The sequence below is a fragment of the Felis catus genome, chromosome B1, assembly GCF_018350175.1.
Source record: "Felis catus isolate Fca126 chromosome B1, F.catus_Fca126_mat1.0, whole genome shotgun sequence".
Lineage (NCBI taxonomy): Eukaryota > Metazoa > Chordata > Mammalia > Carnivora > Felidae > Felis > Felis catus.
In genome coordinates, this window is record NC_058371.1 from 14454816 (window position 1) to 14475864 (window position 21049).

Genomic DNA, 21049 nt, shown 5'->3' on the forward strand with positions numbered 1-21049 from the left:
GCCCTTCCCCCCCAACTCGTGTGCGCCGTCCGTCTCTCTCTCTCAAAAATTAAATGAATGAATGAATGGATAAGTAAAATTAAAACAAAAAGCCCTGTTTACCAAAAGTCACACACCTGGGGACACCTCTCAGTCCAGAGCAAGTGTTGACGAATGTCCCCAAGTAAACCATCCGTAAATATAGTTGTTTGAAAACAGCAATCACGTAGATGTATTTACTCGCGAATCTGCAGTCTGGGACAACGGTCTCTGCTCCCAGTGATGTCAAGTGAGGCTGAACATCACCCTCACAGACAAGGCTGTCACAGGGGCCTGCTCCATCCTAGGAGAGGGACAGAGAGGCACCGTCTCTCGGGGAAGCAGCAAGTCTCTGGAAGAACTGTGGGACTGGAGGTACTTTCGTGGCCATTTTTGGAAAACAGATCTGTCGATGCAGCTGTGAGCCAATCTAGATCCTAGGAGACACATGGCAGGCATCGCGTGGGGAACACGACCTTCCTTTCCCTCCTGGGTTTTATGTTTTCACGTTCAAGGTGAAGTCTGTGGTCGCAGGCAAAATGGGTTGCTTGCCCTGCCCTGCCTGCTGTCCTGGGACCTGCCGTCGGGGAAGGGAGTCCCTTCGAGGGTTCACAGGTTCAGCCTCACGCGTTTGGGCCCCCGCTCTGTGCCAGGCAGCACATGAGAACCAGGGTTGGAGAGAGCGGTCGTCAAGCAAGACCAACCCAGAGAAGAAGACGGGATGCTGAACACCCTGATAGGGACAGCGCTGGGGCAGGATGGCTGTTTTAGGGGAGGGACGCCGGCAAAGGTGTCTGGGGGTCGCTCCCGAAAGACAGTGGGCCGGAACAGCTGGTGCCTGGCCGGAGACCGAGGGCGCCCGTCGAAGATGAGGCCGGGTCACGGGGCACCGTCATGCAAGCTAAATCATTTGGAGTTTAGAATATAGATCATCAAAAGCCTTTGCAGGATTGTAAGCAAGGGTCATTTATGCACAACCTAACCGGTGTCCCCAGGGACGAGCTCCTTTGTACCATTAAGTCACAGAAGCCCCGGGGACACCCAGGTGGCTCAGTCGGTTAAGTGTCAGACTCTTGGTTTCAGCTCAGGTTGGCATCTCACGGTTCCTGGGTTCGAGCCCCATGTCGGGCTCCGCACTGACAGTTCAGAGCCTGCTTGGGATTCTCTCTCTCTTCTCTCTGCCCCTCGCCCACTCTTTCTGTCAAAATAAATAAATAATTTTAAGAAGAAAAAAACGTTTTAAAAAAAATGGAGCGCCTCGGTGGCTCGGTCAGGTAGGCATCCGACTCCCGCTCAGGTCATGATCTCGCGGTTTGTGCGTTCGAGCCCCGCGTCGGGCTCTGTGCCGACAGCTGGAAGCCCGGAGCTGCTTCCGATTCTGTGTCTCCCTCTCTGCCCCTCCCCTGCTCTCTCTCTTCCTCTCTGTCTCAAAAATAAACATAAAAAAAGAAAAAAAAGACACGGAAGCCCTAAGAGCAAGACCACCTGAAAGCTTGGCTGCGCAGGTGGCCCCCTGGGCAATGGCAACCCTAATGCAGGGGAAGATGAGCGGGGAGAGGGATTGAAGAGAGAAGGGGCCGGGGCGCGAGATGTCTTTTGAGAGCGTTAGAGTCTGAAGGCAGTGGAGGCACACAAGCCCCGTGATCTCAGAATTTCCCTAAGAAGCCCCATTGGCCCTGGGAGATCAGCGTGCACCTTCCCGGGGCCCAGCGAAGACTCTGGAATCCGCATTGTGGGGACACGCGGGGGGAACAACCAACCACAGAAACTACAAACGTCCCTCTGCGTCCCGTCTCCCAGCGGGGGCTCCGGCGCTCGATGAAGGGGGAGAATCCGCCTCTGTCGTAACAGGTGCTCAGGCCTCCCTGCCACTTTGACATAAGAGAGAGACAAAGGGGTCCTCCTGCCAAACACAATTGTTTTGAGCAAAAGAAAACCTGTGGTGGATGACGTTTCTGAAAAACATCCCTTGGCCTGCTAAACAGAGATTCGCACTCTTGAATCCTGGGAGGGCGCCCATGAGGCTAAGACACCCTGTCGCCCTCACAGCCCCCAGGGCACGATGCCTTGGGTTCAACAAATAGTTGTCTATTAAGTAAAAGAGGTGGGTCCCTCTAAATGATAGTGAATGGAGACATACGGTCCCAACGCTGTAATAAATGCCCATCGCCGCCGATTCCCTTTCGTGACGATGATGACACAGCCTGGCCGTCCTGGTTTATCTGAGCATGACCGGTGGTAGGAAATGTTACCCAAACATCATGAGTTAGCAAACAAGAGTGTCCTGTTCCGGAAGGGAGTCAAGATTGACCTATTCTAGGTTTGGGAAAATGCCAGAAAGGCCGGGGGTGCACCGAAACGTTCACTGGGTGCTAAAGGTGGGGGCTTTTCCTTTCCCACATTTTCGTTAGTTGTGTTTTCTAAATGTTCTACAAACCGTGCAGGATTCTCAAAAGAAGGGTTATAAAAAGGGGGGCGGGGAACTGTCGGACTAAGCTTTTTTTCTTTTGTCAGATCATAATAATAGGTTGTTACCTATTGCCACATGCTTTCTGCTCCCCAGGCACTGTCCCGGGGGCCTGGAACACACGGTAGCTCGCTTTGTCCTCACGATCACCGAACGCGGAGGCACTAGCCGCAGACCCATTTTGTAGATGACAAAGCACACACAGGCGGGTAACTTACCCACAGTCACAGGGTCCTTTACAGAGCTCTGGATGCAGGCGCCTACATTCTTTTCCCAGAGCACAGATGTGGGCTGGGGCCCGGTCCCCAAGTCTGCCTTCAGCGGAGTTGCTCTAAGGCTCTGGGCTTCAGAACCTCCTGAGGGACTTCGTTCCAGCTGGACTTCGGGGTTCTGCCCCCCAGTGGTGCGCCGGTAAACATTTCAGCAGCGGCTCCTGGGCTGTGGGAGCCCCCGTTTTTAGCCTTTGCCAGTTTCCGTGGTGTAAGTACTCTTTTTTTTTTTTATTTAATTTTAATGTTTATTTTTGAGAGAGGGAGAGAGAGAGAGGGAGACACAAGAATCCGAAGCAGGCTCCAGGCTCTAGGCTCTGAGCTGTCGGCCTAGAGCCCGACGCGGGGCTCGAACCCACAAACCGCGAGATCATGACCTGAGCCGAAGTCGGACGCTCAACCGACTGAGCCACCCAGGCGCCCCAAGACACCGATGGTTTAAAAACAAACAAAAAACTGTGTTAAAGTTTATAGCCCTTATCCATCACTTGAACTGACTGGTTTGATCTATCATTGCCAGGCAGTCTATTCGTTGAGCGTCCCTGAAACTGTCACCAAACAACTTTGAGAAGAGAGCAAAGGAAAACGATCCAGTCCTTGCCAACTGGAATCAGAGAGAGAGAGAGAGAGAGAAGAGGACGTCGAATACTGTAAAGAAAAATATCTCTATATGTCTATAAACAAAAACAAACTATTACTGCTCTGCAAGTGGGAACACGTGTGCCTGGGCCTTTAAACTTGAAGCCAGTAGCTTGCTTGGATCTCTGGGGGGTCGGCGCCAGGAAATTATTCCCCCTGGCCTGCCGTGTTGTGCCCAGGACGGTTCTGGGGGTGAACGCAGTGAAGCAGGTGGCCGGGGCGGATATCCGGGGCACGGATCGGGGAGGAGGTGTGGACCCTTTCCCCGGATGCGCCGTCCACACGCACCGGTTCTGCTTTGTGAGCAGCTCCAGGGTCGGTTTCAGGCGATGGCATTTAGGGCAGGAAGCAGAGGAAGCCTGGTCCCCGTTAACCGATCCCCCCTGGCGTGCCCCGGCGTGAGGGGACGTGTGGGGTTCCAGCGGCGGGTCTGAAAGCCCTTTTTCATAGCTGGGCGTGTGGGGCTGCAGTGTCTCTGAAGGCCCCGTCACCTGACGTTCCCGAAGTCCCAGCTGAGATTTGGTTCCAAGCCTTGAGAAAACTGAGGCTGAAAAACTAATGTGAGGCCTCGACTCCGGGTAGTGAAGGGAGCCTCCCGTCCATGCGGCATCTGCTAGGGAAAAACAGAACAGAACAGAACAGAACAACCCAGAATGAAGGCTAATGCCAACAGCCAGGATTTGATGAGCGCTTCCTGCTGGCCGGGCGTTGGGATGAGGATTGTATCTGTGGTACCTTCGTCCTCCTCACGAGAGCTCTATGATGTAGACGCTGTTATTACTCCATCTAACAGGTAAGGGGTCTGAGGCTTAAATAAGCCAATTAGCCTCCCATACATAGAGCAAGGATTGAAGCCCAAACCCATCCAGCACCAAAGCCCAGGCCTTAACCCCTTCAGCACCGTGGAAGCAGCCGTCAGCCATCGTCGGCTTGCCTCTCCGTTTTGTCCAGACGCTTTGCACCCGCGGGGCACCCTGCTCCCTCCTCGAACCAGGGTCAGGCGCTGAGCGCACCTCGGCTTGGCGCCACGAAGCCCACCCAGGCTTTAGGGCTGGGAAGTTAGCAGCTGCGACAGCAGGGGCGCCCGGGGGGGCTCAGTCGGTTGAGCGTCCGGCTTCGGCTCAGGTCATGACCTCGCGGTTCGTGCGTTCGAGCCCCGTGTCCGGCTCCGTGCTGACGGCCCAGAGCCCGCTTCGGATCTCTCCACTCCTGACCCGCTTGCGCTCTCTCTCTCTCTCTCTCAAAGTAAATAGAAAGAAAGAAAGAAAGAAAGAAAGAAAGAAAGAAAGAAAGAAAGAAAGAAAGGCACAGTTTTGTCCTTCCGTTGGGGAGAGGGACAGGGGAAAACAAAATGAGCACAAATCTGTGAGAGTCATGGAGGCTGGTCCAGGTGTCTGAGAAAGTGACATGTGAGCCAGGAACTAACTGATCAGTCAACCAGACAAAGACCCGGGGGGGGGGGACGGGGCCAGGCACAGGGAGCAAGAGTGGGAAGTTGAATGGGAACATGCTTGCCGTGTTTCCGGAACCCAGCTGAGGGCGCTGTGGCAGGAGAGCGGGGAGCAAAGTGAGGTGCTGGGGGGCCAGGTGAGGCCACCACACGCCCACCGGGGGTTGTGGAGGGGGGCTTGGGTTTCACCGTGACTGCTTCCCTGCGCCGCAGCCCGGAGCACGGACGTGATCCAACGTGTGTTTTGAAGCGATGACTTTGGCAACTGGAAAGAATGGCCAAGGCAGCGCTTTGCGCGGCCGAGATGATGGTGCCGTCCTGGGAGGACGGTGAGAAACGGAAGAATTTCGGCTGAGCTCTCCAGAGGTTGAGTGGGGAGGACGTGTTGACGCCTGGCAGCGGGGGCTGAGGAGTGGACGGGGACCCAGGATCTTGGCTTTAGCCCCCGGGTGGCTCGTGGCACCGTGTACTGAACGGGGAGAGACTTGAGGAAAGGACAAGAGAGAGAAGAGGCAGGAGTTCTTGGGGCCTGTCTTATATTTGCGATCCTGCTTGCCATCCACACAGGGATGCCGGGTGGGAGGCTGGATAGACGCGTCGTGCGCTCGGAGATCTGAGCCGGAGGCCTAAATGGGGCGTCTCTGGCCTTCGGGTGGGATTTGGGAGCATGGCCAAGATTTATGGGGGATTCGGAGGGAAGAGAAGAGGGCTCACAATGAAGCTGTGAGGAACACCAGCCCTGGGGACGGACTGTGACATCTTTGACCCAGACGGGAGCTAGCGGGGCCACAGGTGGGAAGGTGGGGACGGGCAGAACTGAGCCCGTGTGCCTGTGGCACCTCCCTGTGGCTTTAGGGGTCTTGTGCTCAGGGGAGAAGCTGTGGCTGCTGGTGGAGTTTCTAGAAAGACCAGCGGATAAGAGTTGAAGCCCTGGGCTGGGATGAGCTTCCTCAGAAAAAGGATGAAAAGCAAGAACAGCAGAAAAAAAACTTTAAAAAAAAAAAAGGGGGCGCCTCGGTGGCTCAGTCGGTTGAGCCTCCAACTTCAGCTCAGGTCGTGATCTCCCGGTTGGTGAGTTCGAACCCCGCGTCGGGCTCTGTGCGGTCAGTGCAGAGCCCGCTTCGGATCCTCTGTCTCCCTCTCTTTCTGCCCCTCCCTGCTCACTCTCTCTCTCAAAAATAAATAATTCTTTTTTTAAAAAAAGCTTTAAGAACAGCAGAGGCTCTCTAAGTGCAAGGTTCCCCACGGTGGACACAATACACGGGACTCTTCAAGCCTTCGGTAGATGAGTAGGATCCTTGGGACTGTCATGCCCTGGGGAGTGGCCGCAGGATCTGTTTACAGCCTTTCTGGTTCTGGGGCTCACTTTCACAAAACTTGGGTGTAGACTCCCGCTGACAAGTTCCTGGACTCGCTCGTGAAGGGTGGGGGCCCCACTCGATCAGCATTCCCCAACCTTAGGGAGCTCTGGACTCTGTGAACAGAGGGGGCTCTGGTCCTGTATTCCAGAATGACTTGACTTTATTTTATTTTATTTATTTAATTTTATGTTTATTTTAGAGAGTTGGGTGAAGGGAGGAGCAGAAAGAGAGAGAGAGAGAGAGAGAGAGAGAGAGAGTGAATCTCAAGCAGGTTCCATGCTCAGTGTAGAGCCCGACATGGGGCTCAATCCCACGATCCTGGGATCATGATCTGAGCTGAAATAAAAAATCAGGGGCGCCTGGGTGGCGCAGTCGGCTAAGTGTCCGACTTCAGCCAGGTCACGATCTCGCGGTCTGTGAGTTCGAGCCCCGCATCAGGCTCTGGGCTGATGGCTCGGAGCCTGGAGCCTGTTTCCAATTCTGTGTCTCCCTCTCTCTCTGCCCCTCCCCCGTTCATGCTCTGTCTCTCTCTGTCCCAAAAAAATAAAAATAAAAAACGTTGAAAAAAAAAATCAGATCCTCAACTGACTGAGCCAACCAGACTCCCCCAGAAATTAAAATTAAAATTAAAATTAAAAATTAAAAAAAAAATTTTTTTAATGTTTATTTTTGAGACAGAAGAGACAGAGCATGAGCAGGAGAGGGGCAGAGAGAGACAGAGACACAGAATCCGAAGCAGGCTCCGGGCCCCAAGCTGTCAGCACGGAGCCCGATGCGGGGCTCGAACTCATGAACCACGAGATGACCTGAGCCAAAATAGGATGCTTAATGGACTGACCACCCAGGCGCCCCACCCCCAGAATGACTTTAAAGGAAACATCAGCCTAAGGACCTGTACCAGTCTTAGCCAGGAGTAACGAAATGAGGAATTTCTGGGAACAAAAGGTAAAATCTGAATTCGCATCGCTGCCCGGGTCAAGTTTCCCCGAGGTCACTACGTAGGGGGAGCCATTTATATAGAATGCTGTGGAAATACTTGTCCCTGGAACTGGGCAGCCCGGTGAGGTGCCAGTTCTGTTCCCTTTCTTTAAACACCACCACCACCACCACCAACAGCAACAACAACAAAACAGGAGGCAGAAAACGTTAAGAGTCTCAGTCACATGATCCAGAGTTTACTGAGGACCTACGGCCAGCCACAGGGCTGGGCCCCGGTGGGGAGGGGATGGTGGTGATCACGGGCAGTCATGGTGCCCGTCCTCCTGGAAGGAGTCTAATGCATTTTGGCTGGAAATACGAACTCAATGCCTAAATGAAGCCATCTATGGAAAAGCAATCGATTGAGTTAGGTACCTATAAGCCATCCATGTCTGGTTTTAAGCTTCTGGGAACTCTGATCCCCAGCCCAGCAGGGTCAGTACACTCAGACGCTCACCAGAAGAGGGGAGAGACAGCCACCACGAGGTGGGGGTCTCAGGGGACAGGGAAGGCCCTTCTCAGGGCAAGTGGGCCTTAGGGAGCTGGGCTGGGGAAAGCTCTGTTTCAATCATGCCCGAACCCCAAATCTCAAAGAGTGTGGGGCAGAGTGGAGGAGCTCAGGTCACTTGCTCACAGGCCTTTCCAGAGCAGTGAGCCTTTCTGGGGACCCATCTTAGCGGCTGTGTCCTGAAGACTTGAGCCCCGGAGGAGGAGTGTCTCCAGCTCAGAGCCAAGTGGGCGCCACCCAGCCCTCTAGTGGCTGAGTGTGGGCTGTGGAAAGGGTCTGTGGGACGGCAGTGCGCACCTGGGCCTCCCCAGAGGACACATCTGTGGCCACCGGGTACACGTCTCTCCCAACACAAGGCTCTTTGTTCTGCCAAAAGGCTGTTCCATCCTGGTTTCCCAAAGACGCTGTGCTAAGGGAGTCTGAAGGAGGTTTCTCTCTTAATTCCCCTGACAAAGGAAATCACTTGTATCCCAGTGACATTATTTTTGTCATGGCCTTTTCCTTTAGAAGCTCCTTGTTATTGAAACCGCTTCAAAGCATTGAGTTGAACAAAAACCAAAATGGCTGCACGAATGCTTCAGTGGAGCTCGGGTTTAAAGTAACCTTTTTCCTCTCTTCCACAAACCTCCCCACCTCCCCTCTAAGCTTTTTGTTTCAGGAACTGGGTACCACCCCAAGGACAAGACAGAGGAGGCTGGCAGCAATCTCTGTCAGAACGAGCTAAATCCTGAGGCTCCTGGACAGCTCAGTCAGTTGAGCATCTGACTCTTGATTCAGATCCCAGGGTTGTGGGATTCTCTCTCTCTCTCTCAAAATAAATAAATAAACTAAAAAAAAAAAAAAAAAAAAAGGAGCATATAATCTTACAGGGAAGACAAGACATTCACCTGGCAACCACCATAGAAGGTAAAGATGGGGAGTCCCCTAGGCCAGGTACAGATTACAGGAAATGCCTCCAAGGGGATCAAGGGCCAACGATGGAAGAGAAGCAACGGGTTGATTTGGGAAGGCGTCACTAAGAAAAGTGGTCTTTGAGCTTAGCTCAGGAAGTTGGGCAGGATTTGAATAATATTGATTTCATATGGTTTAATCCTTGCCAGGAGAGAGTAATTCCAGACTGGAATTCTTTATCTTACTCCTTGATATTTCCTTATTAAAGGTCCAGCTCACCCTCCCAGGTATTGTGAATAAAGCTTCCTTATCTAAATTTTATCCACTGTGCCTTCAGCATTTGATGAATGCGACCGTGACCTCTTACATAATTTGAATTTTACTTTTGTAAGGGTGACAACGTGAAGCTTTCAAAGAGTTCCACGACCCTTACAATAAGCAAAAGATAAATGTATTTTATTTCACGTGTGGAATTCATTCAGCTCCTGCTCGCATTTTTAACAACGATGAAGAAAATCATGGTCCTGGGTGGGGAAAAAAAAAAACCTCTCTTGGCAAATGTTCAGACCTGTTCTGGAAAAACAAAAGTGCATCAGGAAATTAAAAATAGAAGTAGATCTTCTACAACCGGGGACTTTGTTTAATGCCAAAAAGATATTGCAAAATGTGAGACACGGTGGTAATACGTCATTCATGTGACCCTCAAAACCGGAAAAGAATGGACTGGGAAGTGTAAGGATATGTACTCTAGCAGTGGTCTTGAAACTTGAGGAATGTGTAGGGAAATAATTTTGTTTTAGTTCTCTCAGAATTTGTTCACGAAACCCAGTTTGTGAAAACATAGACTTGAGAAACGTAAAATCTTCTTCTAAAAATATCAAATGTAAATTCTCTTAGTGAGTTTTGTCTTTAAAAAGTACTCATCTTTGGCTCGGAGCCTGGAGCCTGTTTCCGATTCTGTGTCTCCCTCTCTCTCTGCCCCTCCCCCGTTCATGCTCTGTCTCTCTCTGTCCCAAAAATAAATAAAAAACGTTGAAAAAAAAAATTTTTTTAAAAGTACTCATCTTTAAAAAGTATCGCTGGGGCGATACTTGGGTGGCTCTGTTGGTTGAACATCTGACTTTGGCTCAGGTCTTGATCTCACAGTTCAGGAGTTCAAGCCCCACGTCGGGCTCTGTGCTGACAGCTCAGAGCCTGGAGCCTGCTTTGGATTCTGTGTCTCCCTCTCTCTCTGCCCCTCCCCTGCTCACTCTCTGTCTCTCAACAACGAATAAACATAACAAAATTTTTAAAAATAAATAAGTAAATAAATAGTATCGCTAAAACGAAACTGCGAAATTAAAATTCAGTGGGTGTGTAACCATTTATGATTCCCAGTTTGAGAAACGATTTTAGAAAATTATAATCAAGGCAAATTATATCTCTAATTGCCTGAGAAATAGTAGTAGCTGTTGTCTTTAAGTACGTGATATACTGAAAAAAAAATGTAAACTTTAATTATAAATGGCTACAACCTATGGTAGAGACAGAATAGTAGGACCAAGGGAGCCTAGTTCCACTCTGTAGTTTATACTCTATATCCCACGTCACCTACTACTTCTTTAAAGAGTCTGAAGTTGGCTAAGACAATTAAAACCTCTGCAAAACAACACTGTGGCAAAAACTTCCGGTTTTATTGATGTATCTCTTTCGCACAGAGTACGCGCGACTTCAAAATTTTGAAGATTGCGTTAAAAGATTGGTTTATGCTATCAACAAAAATTTTTAATCTTTATTTATTTGTTTATTTTTATATAATTTATTTTCAAGTCAGCTAACATCAGCATATACAGTGTTTTGGCTTTGGGAATAGATTCCCGTGATTCATCACTTCTATACAATACCCAGTGCTCATCCCAAAAGTGCCCTCCTCGATGCCCATCACCCATTGCCCCCCACCATCAACCCTTAGTTTGTTCTCTGTATTTAAGAGTCTCTTATGGTTTGCTTCCCTCTCAGTAACTACCTTTTTTCCTTCCCTTCCCCCATGGTCTTCTGTGAAGTTTCTCAAATTCCACATGAGTGAAAACATATGATATTTGTCTTTCTCTGATGGACTGATCTCGCTTAGCATAATACCTTCTAGTTCCATCCATGTTGTTGCAAATGGCAAGATTTCCTTTTTTTTTTTTGATTGCCAAGTAGTATTCCATTGCGCATATAAATACATACATATATATATATATATATATATATATATATATACCACATCTTCTTTATCTATTCATCAGTTGATGGACATTTGGATTCTTTCCATAATTTGGCTATTGTTGATAGCACTGCTATAAACATTGGGATACATGTGCCCCTGTGAATCAGCACTCCTGAATCCTTTGGACAAATTCCTAGTAATGCTATTGCTGGGTTGTAGGATAGTTCTATTTTTTTGTTTGTTTGTTTGTTTTTGTAAATTTTTTTTCAACTTTTATTTATTTTTGGGACAGAGAGAGAGAGAGAGAGCATGAACGGGGGAGGGGCAGAGAGAGAGGGAGACACAGAATCAGAAGCAGGCTCCAGGCTCTGAGCCATCAGCCCAGAGCCTGACGCGGGGCTCGAACTCACAGACCGCGAGATCGTGACCTGGCTGAAGTCGGACGCTTAACCGACTGCGCCACCCAGGCGCCCCAGGATAGTTCTATTTTTAATATTTTGAAATATTGTTTCAAATATTTTGAATATTGGAAAACACTGTTTTCCAGAGCGGCTGCACCCGTTTGCACTCCCACCAACAGTGCAAGAGGGTTCCCCTTTCTCCACATCCTTACCAATATCTGTTGTTTCCTGAGTTGTTAATTTTAGCCACTCTGACTGGTATGAGGTGGTATCTCAATGTGGTTTTCATTTGTATTTCCCTGATGATGAGTGACGTTGAGCATCTTTTCATGTGTCTGCTGGCCATCCGGATGTCTTCTTTGAAAAAGTGCCTATTCATGTCTTATGCCCATTTATTCACCGGATTATTTGTTTTTTGGGTATTGAGTTTGATAAGCTCTTTACAGATTTTGGATACTAACCATTCATCCAACATGTCATTTGCAAATATCTTCTCCCATTCCACGGGTTGCCTTTTCGTTTTATTGATTGCTTCCTTTGCTGTGCAGAAGCATTTATCTTCATGAAATCCCAACAGTTCATTTTTGCTTTTATTTCCCTTGCCTTTGGAGACATGTCAAGTAAGAAGTTGCTGCAGCCAAAGTCAAAGAGGTTATTATTGCCTGTTTTCTCTTCTAGGATTTTGATGGTTTCCCATCTCACATTTAAGTCTTTCATCCATTTCGCATTTATTTTTGTCTACGGTGTAAGAAAGCGGTCTAGTTTCATCCTTCTGCATGTTGCTGTCCAGTTCTCCCAGCACCATTTGTTAAAGAGACTGTCTTTTTTTCCATTGGATATTCTTTCCTGCTTTGTCGAAAATTAGTTGGCCATATATTGGTGGGTCCAATTCTGGGTTCTCTATTCTATTCCATTGGTGTATGCTACCATTTTTAATATAAAAAACATAAAAGGTAAACTCTTGGCTTAAGCGAAGACTAATGTACAGCCTGTCTAAGCTGACAAATAAAAAAGTTGTTGTTCACATATTTACCGTCAGTGTAAAAAAGTTAACTGATCATGGATGGGAATTAATTTTTGTTTTTCCCAGTACGTGTGGGTGTGACTAGTGGCCTGTTTCTCTGTCTGCCTTCCCTGCTGACTGGATAATTGAGGAAGCCCTGGAAGGCGATGGCCATATTCTATTCCTTTCTGGAAGGTTTTTCTACTCCTGGTGCATTTGGCTCTTGAGACTGCATTTTGCAGTGACGACTTAATGCAAGGCTTTGACCATACAGCCTCCCCTTGACCGACACCTCTGGTCCATGCCCTCAGCTCTCCTCTTTACTGGCTACGTTCTTGAGAACTTTGGTTTGGCACTCCCTTGGCATCATCCTTCTTGTTCTTAGACCTCGACTGAGCACCACTCTCAGCTCAAATCTACTGTTATTTGTTTGGTTTGTTTCGTATTCCTTGCAGTTGCCTCAGATTAGAATTTCTGTACCCAGCCACCCAATGTGAGGACGCCCACCGTGGCCCACAGGGATTCTGGAACTTTGCATTTGCTCATTAACGCTTGTGGACTAAACCCAATGCGGTGGCAACAAGCAGACTTGGACCGCCAATGGATGGGGTACATGTGTGACGGTTGGTAGGGTCTTTGTAGATCAACCTGGAAGAAAAGCTGTTTCCTTGGAACAAGGTTGTGATTCATGGATTTTTGTGTATTTTGTATTTTCTGGTCTCGTTTCATAAAAGCCATTAGAACAAAGACGAGAGCCTGAAAAATGGTTGGAGGAAGTGATCCTAATTTCACTGAAGCGGAAAGATAACCATGGAACTAGTCTGCCAGCCCTCAACCCTGTCACTGAAGAGGTAGGTTCTTTCCCTACTGAATGCCTTTTGCCAAGTGACTGAACAGTATTTGTCAGCAAGTAGGTAACTTATTCAATGGCCAGAGAATGGAGAAGGGGGGCTCAGGCTCTAAAGGCACCTTCTCCCCAAAAGGTCTCATGGTCAGGAGGTAATGAGTTTGGGGTCATTAAGGGGCCCAGATGCAAGCTGACCTGGGAGGTTTTGGGGGGAAGGAGAGAGGGCTTCTCAGAATCAGAGTGCCACCTCTTTTCTTCCCTTAACTGGGCACAGTCACATCTGTCCCCACACTGATAGGTGTGTTCATGGTCATTACAATCAGAAGTGACGATCCCGAGGTCTTGTGGGGAGTTAGCCTTGCATCAAAACTAGATCAAACTGGTTGAAAACTAGTTCATTAGGGCTTGTTTGGAGCTTGTTACCGTATCCATGGTGACCACTCCTTCCCCTGCTCCTGCCCCAGGAGTCGGGCTCGTCTCTGGGCTCTGAAGTGAGGAGCACCCGTGGGCTCCCTTGTCTAGAACGTCTCACAGATTTCTGGTTCCGCCCCGGGTTGCTGGACACTGTGAGCCCCGGCGGCCACTGTAAGTACCAGGGCTGATTAGTTCATCCTCTCATCGATTCACCCATTCTTTCACGAAATCGAACCACGCCCTGGTCCCAGGGAAACATGGCACCAACCGCCACAGTCCAGTAGGACGCGTGCAAGAGGGACAGAGGGCAGGATGCTGTGGGAACACAGACAGCAGCTCCTAACCCAGAACTTCTTGGAAAAGATGACCCACATTTATAGGTATTAGCAAGAGCTGTGAGCAGGGGGAGGCGTCCTGGCTGAGGAACCAGCAGGTCTGCAGGCTGGGGACTTAGGTCAGAGGGGAAATGCACCTGGATGCTGGTGGCGCTTTCTCAGTGAGCCCCTCCTCCTTCCCTGGGTGGGGCTCACTGCCTGCTTTCCTGCTGGGGTCCCCACATGGACCTTTGGACGTCTGGCCCCACGCCAAACTGGTGGATTTCAAACTCCCGGCAATGATAGAAATGTCACTTAAAACAATCTCCCGGGGCGCCTGGGTGGCTCAGTCTCTTGAGCGTCCTACTTCGGCTCAGGTCATGATCTCACGGTTCGTGGGTTCGAGCCCCAAGTCGGACTCTGTGCTGACCTCTCGGAGCCTGGAGCCTGCTTCAGATTCCGTGTCTCTGTTTCTCTCTGCCCCTCCCCCACTCATGCTCTGGGTCTCTCTCAGAAATAAACAAACATTAAAAAAAAAAAAAAATCTCCCACCTATTTAGCACAATCTTTTTTTTTTTTTTAAATAGAATAAAGGACAATGCTGGCAGGACTTTAGGGAAATGAGCACATGCTTACATGGCTGGTGGCTCTTCACAATGTTTCTCCTCTTCTTGAGAAAAATTGGACAACAGGTAACAAGAGCTACAGAACTGTTTGACCCGGTAACTCCGCTTTGGGGAATATGCTACAGGAAAACAATGCTTAAGAAGAAAGAAAAAAAAACAACAACAACAACCTAATATGTACAAATATATACACGGCAGCTGCAATTTAACATGGTATAAAGCTGGGATCGGGCCAGACACGCAGAAAAGGGGAAACGGCTGAGCAAATTGTACAGTGATCTCAAATACCCCGCGGCCAGTAACGACGAGGACGCGGACCACGTCAGTGCACTCAGGTCTGACTATTTAAGCCACGGCGGAGGGTAAAAGCACCCTGCGTGTGCGGAGTGAAACTCTTTAAAGCATAGAAGGATTCCGCAAACACTACCCAATGGCTTAAAAGGAAGTAAGTGTCATTTACATGTTCACTGGCTCATTTCTTTGCATAGACATTCAAGTTCATGGTTTACAAAGCACGGTTTTAAGAGGCAGTTGTATGACCATCTCTTCAGAAGGAAAACAACCCGGACCTGGGAGCGAGGGGGCCCTACGCCATGGCCCGGGACGCCCCCTGAGGGCTGCAGTGGGCGGTGGGTGCTGCTTGGTTTCGGACTTGCACCCCAGGCTTGCACACCCGCCTCGGGCAGATTACACACAGCTCTCTTCTTCTCGCACCGTGGGGCGGCCCAACGCCGGGGAAGCCACGTGTCTCCTTTCTGCGGCCGCATCCTGCTGGCAGGAACTAACAAGGGAGGCAGGAAATTTCCAGCTTGATTTAGAATATGTCGAGATGTCCTCCTGACCTCCAAGACAATCCGTCTGGCTGGGCTGGCATTTGCTGCGCCAGGATGTAAAGAAGTCACTCACGAGGAAGTAAATGAGCAAGAGGCCGGTATTTAGGATATTTAAATGGGTCGAGTAACGAAGACGTACGGGCTCCGGTCCTGATGCAGACTAGACCTTTCAGGAAATAGTCGCCATCAATTCTCTTTTCTTCACTGCGTTGCTATTAAATTCCAATCCAAAGGCTACTTTTGTGGTAACGGCTTTACTTTTTTTAAATTTTTTTTTTAATGTTTATTTATTTTTGAGGGACAGAGAGAGACAGAGTGTGATTGGGGAAGGGGCAGAGAGAGAGAGACACACACACAGAATCTGAAGTGGCTCCAGGCTCCGAGCTGTCAGCACAGAGCCCGACCCGGGGCTCGAACTCACAAACCGCTAGATCATGACCTGAGCCGAAGTCGGAGGCTTCACCGACTGAGCCAACCAAGGTGCCCCTGTGGTAACAGCTTTATTAAGATGTAATTCACACACCATACCATTCCTTCATTTAAAATATATGATTCAATGGTTTCTAATATACGTGGAGTTGTGAAATTATCACCACGATCAGTTTTAAAACAACTTTATCACCTCAAAAAGAAACCTCATACTCTTTGGCCATCACTCCCTAATCACCCCTACAACTAGGCAATTAGATACCTTCAATCTCTATCAATTGCCCATCCTATATGGAAATTGCCCATATTTCCTATATGGACTCCTACAATATGTGGTCTTTTGTACCTGGCTTCTTTCTCTTAGCATGAGGTGTTCCAGGTTCATGTTCATGTTGTCACATGGAACAGTACTTTACTTCCTTTTTATGGCAAAATAATATTTTATTGTATGAACATATTATCTTCTATTGATCCATTCATCACTCGATGAGCATTTGGTGTTTCTACTTTTTGGCTATTGTTAATAATGCTGCTGTGAATATTCAGGTACAAGCTTTTATATGGACACATATGGACACATTCGTTTCTCTTGAGTATGGACCCAACAGTGGAATTTCTGGGTCATATGGTAACTACGTTTAACCTTCTGAGGAGTCACTAGACTGTTTTCCAAAGTGCCTGCACCGTTTTACGTTCCTTTGGCAGTGTATGAGGGTTCTAGCTTCTCCACATCTTCGCCAAGACTTAGTGTTCTCTTTTGTATTCTAGTCATTCTAGTGAGTGCGAAGCGGTAACTCATTGTGATTTTCTTTTCAATTTGACAGAGAGAGAGAGGGAGTGCAAAAGCTGGGGACGGGGGCAGAGGGAGATAGAATCCTAAGCAGACTCCATGCTCAGCACAGAGCCTGACAAAGGGCTCGATCCTACGATTCTGGGATCATGACCTGAGCCGAAAATCAGGAGTCGATCGATGCTCTACTGACTGAACCACCCAGGCGCCCCTCCTTGTGATTTTGATTTGATTTCCCCAATGATGAGTGCTGTTGAGTATCTTTTCATGCTCTCATTAGCTATTCACAAATCTTCTTTGGAGAAATGTCTGTTTAGATCTTTTGCCCATGAAAAAACAATTTTTTTAATATTTATTTATTTCTGAGAGAGAGAGACAGCATGAGCATGAGCATGAGCATGAGCAGGGAAGAGGCAGAGACAGAGGGAGACACAGACGCTGAATCGGGCTCCAGGCTCTGAGTTGTCAACACAGACCCTGACGCGGGGCTCGAACCCATGAACTGCGAGATCATGACCTGAGCCGAAGTCGGACGCCTAACCGACTGAGCCACCCCGGCCCCTTTTTTGCCCATTTTTAAGTCCGGTTGTCTTGTTATTATTGAGTTCGAAGAGTTCTCTATATATTCTAGCTCCAAGTCCTCTATCAGGTATATGATTTGCAAATATTTTCTCCCATTTGGTGGGTTGTCTTTTCACTTTCTTGATGGTGTTCTTCAAAGCACAAAATTTTAAATTCGATGAAATCCACTTCATCTATTCCTTAGTTGCTCGTGTGCCAAAGACTCTTGCAGACTTTGGTTGTACGGAGACATTCATCCGGTCCTGAACTTTCTGAAGAAATTTAATTTAAAATTTCTGGACTCTTACCGTATCACAAACCCCAGTTCTGCATTCAGAAAGTTATCAAGGCTGTGACTAGACTCCAGCGCGATTCACTGGAATTTCAACTTGCCAGGCTCTGAGTTTTAGAACAGGACTTGCTGAGCGATAAAGAGAACATCCTGTCCTCAGGAAGCCCCTAAGCCGACCTCCATCACTGCTTCTCTAAGTAACTTGCCAAAGTCTCCATCGGTACCAGAAGAGGAGTCGGGAGCAGGCCTAGGCCTCCTCTGCAAGCCCTCCCTCGCTGCCTTGCGCTGTTACCTCCTAAGATAGTTCATGGCTCCTGGAGGTTGGTTTCTTCCCCGGGCTGCAAAGAGCCTTCTGCGTTCATGTCCCACCTGTCACCCCTCAGACCGGTCAGGGCTGTTGTGGGGGATTCGATGGAATAATGCACGTAAAGCACCTGTCACAAACTAGGCTTTAAATGATGGTAGTCTACTGCGTGTCCGATGTGTGGCTCATCCCACCGTCAGTTCAATTCAGGCAGTAACTGATCCTCGGTGTGAAAAAGAATGATCATGTAGACGATCAGTAGCTCACACATTACGAATCCACGAGGTTAGTCAGGGCTATGAGCCTTAGAATTCACAAACCAGGAATCCACAGACAGACTGTGTGCTTTGTCTGGGCTTTCTCAGTATTTCTGTACAATTGAGATAATATTTTAAAATGCAGAGGATCTGGGGCCCCTGGGTGGCTCAGTCGGTTAAGCGTCCGACTTCAGCTCAGGTCATGATCTCATGGTTCGTGGGTTCGAGTCCCGCATCGGGCTCTTTGCCGACAGCTCAGGGCCTGAAGCCTGTGTCTCCCTCTCTCTCTGCTCCTCCCCCACTCACACTCTGTCTCTCTCTTTCAAAAATATATAAACATTAAAAAATTTTTCTGGCTTCTGCTTGGGGTCCAGAAGGCTTCACAAAAGCACTGGGCCACCCGCCCTGCCCCGGGGCTCCCACCAGCTGTGCTTTTGATATGTGCAGACAGCTTCTTTTCGCCACATCTGCTGTGTTCTTTATTTCAACTAGAAAAACCTTCATACCTAATCATTTTTCTCAGGTCTTGTAAATGAATGCCTTCTTATTCCTGTTTCATATTGCCAATAGCTTCATTTTCTATAAAATAAATATAAGGAGCGTTTTAAACTTTTTCAACGTTTTTATTTATTTTTGAGAGAGAGAGAACGCGCGAGTGTGAGCAGGGGAGGGGCAGAAAGAGGAGACACAGCATCCGAAGCAGGCTCTGAGCTGTCAGCACAGAGCCCGATGCAGGGCTCGACCCCACGAACCTCGAGTTGATGACCTGCCCTGAAGTCTGACGCTCAACGGACTGAGCCAGGCAGGCACCCGGATAATTAGTGCTTCAAAGCCTTGCTCATCTGTTCCAATACTTCTGCTTTGGATGTTATATGTTGTCCCACTTTTTGGTCCTTCTTTTGTGATATTTTGCTCCTTGGAGAGCCTAAGTTCGTGTTCCGCTCGTACCCCTTCTGTAGGTGGTGCCCATTGGGGTTCAGGGCCAATTCCTGGTGCCTCTTGGGAAGCAAGGCAAGAGAAGGGATGAGCCCTAAGACACAGAGTCACAAACCCCGAAGACCCCTGGTTAGCCATATTTATCTGTAGGTGTAAAGAGTGTTCCTACACATTTAAAAGGAAAGCGAAGCGTATCTGTGTCTGTTTTTCTGACACCTGGCCCATGTGAGCCTGTCCCCTGTGAGCATCGGAGTTTGTCACCTCCCTGCCAACGATTGTGTGGGCTTGACTCAGAGGCACGTGCCAACCGAGGACGGTTAAAGGGGATGTGTGTGACCTACAGCCAGTGCTGATTTGTGCCGATTCCTGGTCGAAGGGGAGACAAGGGGTGAGCAACTCGCTGAGTAGAGTAGAAGCCCTCATATCGACACGATCGGCGTTGGTAGTTGGTCGTCTCATGGAAACAGTCTCGAAGCGGGGAATCGTGAAAAATGATACACGTTCACCTTAGTTGGGTCATTTCACTTTCAAAGACATAGATATACACTCACCCACTCACCTGGTGATGTCAGGCCAGGCTGTTCATGACGGCGTGTCCGCTGACCCGAGCCTCTTTGTACTCTCTCGTGCAGAAACTACCCCTGAACGCGCTATCCACCAAGGCTGCTCCTGGGTTCCTTAAAGTGGAGTGAAAACTTAAAGCACGTGAACATTTCCGGTGCAGAAGACGTGAAGATTCTTACGGCTCTCCCCCAGTCTGTTAACGACTGTTTCACCCATACCTGCTCCCATCTTGAGATCCCCACCTTTATCGTTTTCCCCAGCGCGTCTGCAGAGAAATAAACTTTATTGCCACTCGTATTGAATCGGTGTAGGTGAGATCTAGCTAAATCAAAACCAAAGAAAAATGGCCCTAAGCAGGTCTAATTCGAGGCAAGCACACAACTGAGCGGGCGGGAGCCAAGTGCTGGACAACGGCCTGCACTCTGAGGGCCGGAGGCCCGGGCTGGCCCGTCTGCGGACTCCCGAGGGGCTGGGGAGTGTCAGCTCACCCGGCCGGTGGGCAGCGGGGGGAGAACTTCGGGCTGAATGTCTTCTTTTAGTGGCCCAAGGCAGGGGTGGCACATTGGGAGAAGCCTTGCCCTGAGAGTCAGGGGACCTGAACTCTACCCGGGTTCGTCCCCTAACTGAGTGACTGGAAGGAAACCTTTAGACCTCCCGGTCCCTCCCCCCTGCCACACTGAGCCGTGGGGGCTGCTGGAGAATCACAGGACCTTGCGCCCTAATGAGTGACAGCGTGACAGAGGCCGTCACAAGAGACGTCCACACACTCTGGCCATCATATTACGTAGCCACCCCTGTGCATCCCACCCGCCACCTGTCAGTATTCACCTCTGCACTCTGCCTTCCCTCCTGCGAGGAGGTGGGGGCTGTCACTGTCCTTGACCGCGAGAGCCCATAACCCCTAGCAATTCTCCCCACCTCTCTCTGGCATCCTCAGTTTCCCCCCTTCACTGGGTCTAGATCATCATCATCCTGTAGTTGCCCCCACAAAACAAGGGCAAAACCCTCCCAGCGACCAACCGCTGTCTCTCCTTCCCTTTACAGCAAGCTCCTAAAAAGACTCGTCTACGTTTGCGTAGACATTGTCTCTTCCCTTTCCCCCTGGAACCATGCCCAGCAGGCTCTGGTCCCCAGGCGTCACCTGCAACGGATCGTTTCCTCTCCTCAGCTGACCCAGCAGCCACACCTGACACCCCTTCCTTGAACCACTTCTGCTCTTACGTTCTGGACCAGCTCATTCTGTGGCAGCTCCTCGTCGGTCTCTGTTACCAGAAAAGGCGTGTGGCAAACCTAACTTCCAGTCGGAATGTGACTTTATTTGGAAACAGGGTCATTACAGATGTAATCGGTTAGGTAAGTGAGGTCACCGGGAGTAGAGGGAGCTCCTAGGCCGACGTGATTGGTGTCCTTGTAGGAGGACGACACAGGGAGAAGACACACGGAGAAGGCCAAGGGAAGATAGAGAAAGAGATTGAGTGACACCTCTACGAGACAAGGGACACCAAAGATTGCCAGCCTTCACCGGAAGCCTGAGAAGGGACAGCCCAGAGGACACCTCCACGCCAGACTTCTGGCTTCCGGAACTGTGAGACAACCCTTTTCCGTGGCATTAAGTCACCCACTCTGTGGCACATGGTTACGGCAGGCCTTAGAAACTAATGCCGTCTCCCTTCCACGTTTCATTTCTCCCAACGCTGGAATGTTCC

At 49.3% G+C, this 21049-nt stretch overlaps 1 long non-coding RNA gene across 1 annotated transcript; it reads left to right on the forward strand.

Annotated features, from left to right (window-relative positions):
- Positions 1-1380: 1380 nt before the first annotated feature.
- LOC109498717 lies at positions 1381-19640 on the forward strand. The gene is made up of 4 exons (XR_002155577.2): positions 1381-2965; positions 3275-4186; positions 12911-13027; positions 19412-19640. It is a non-coding gene; the product is annotated as an uncharacterized LOC109498717 (long non-coding RNA).
- The last annotated feature ends 1409 nt before the right edge of the window (positions 19641-21049 follow it).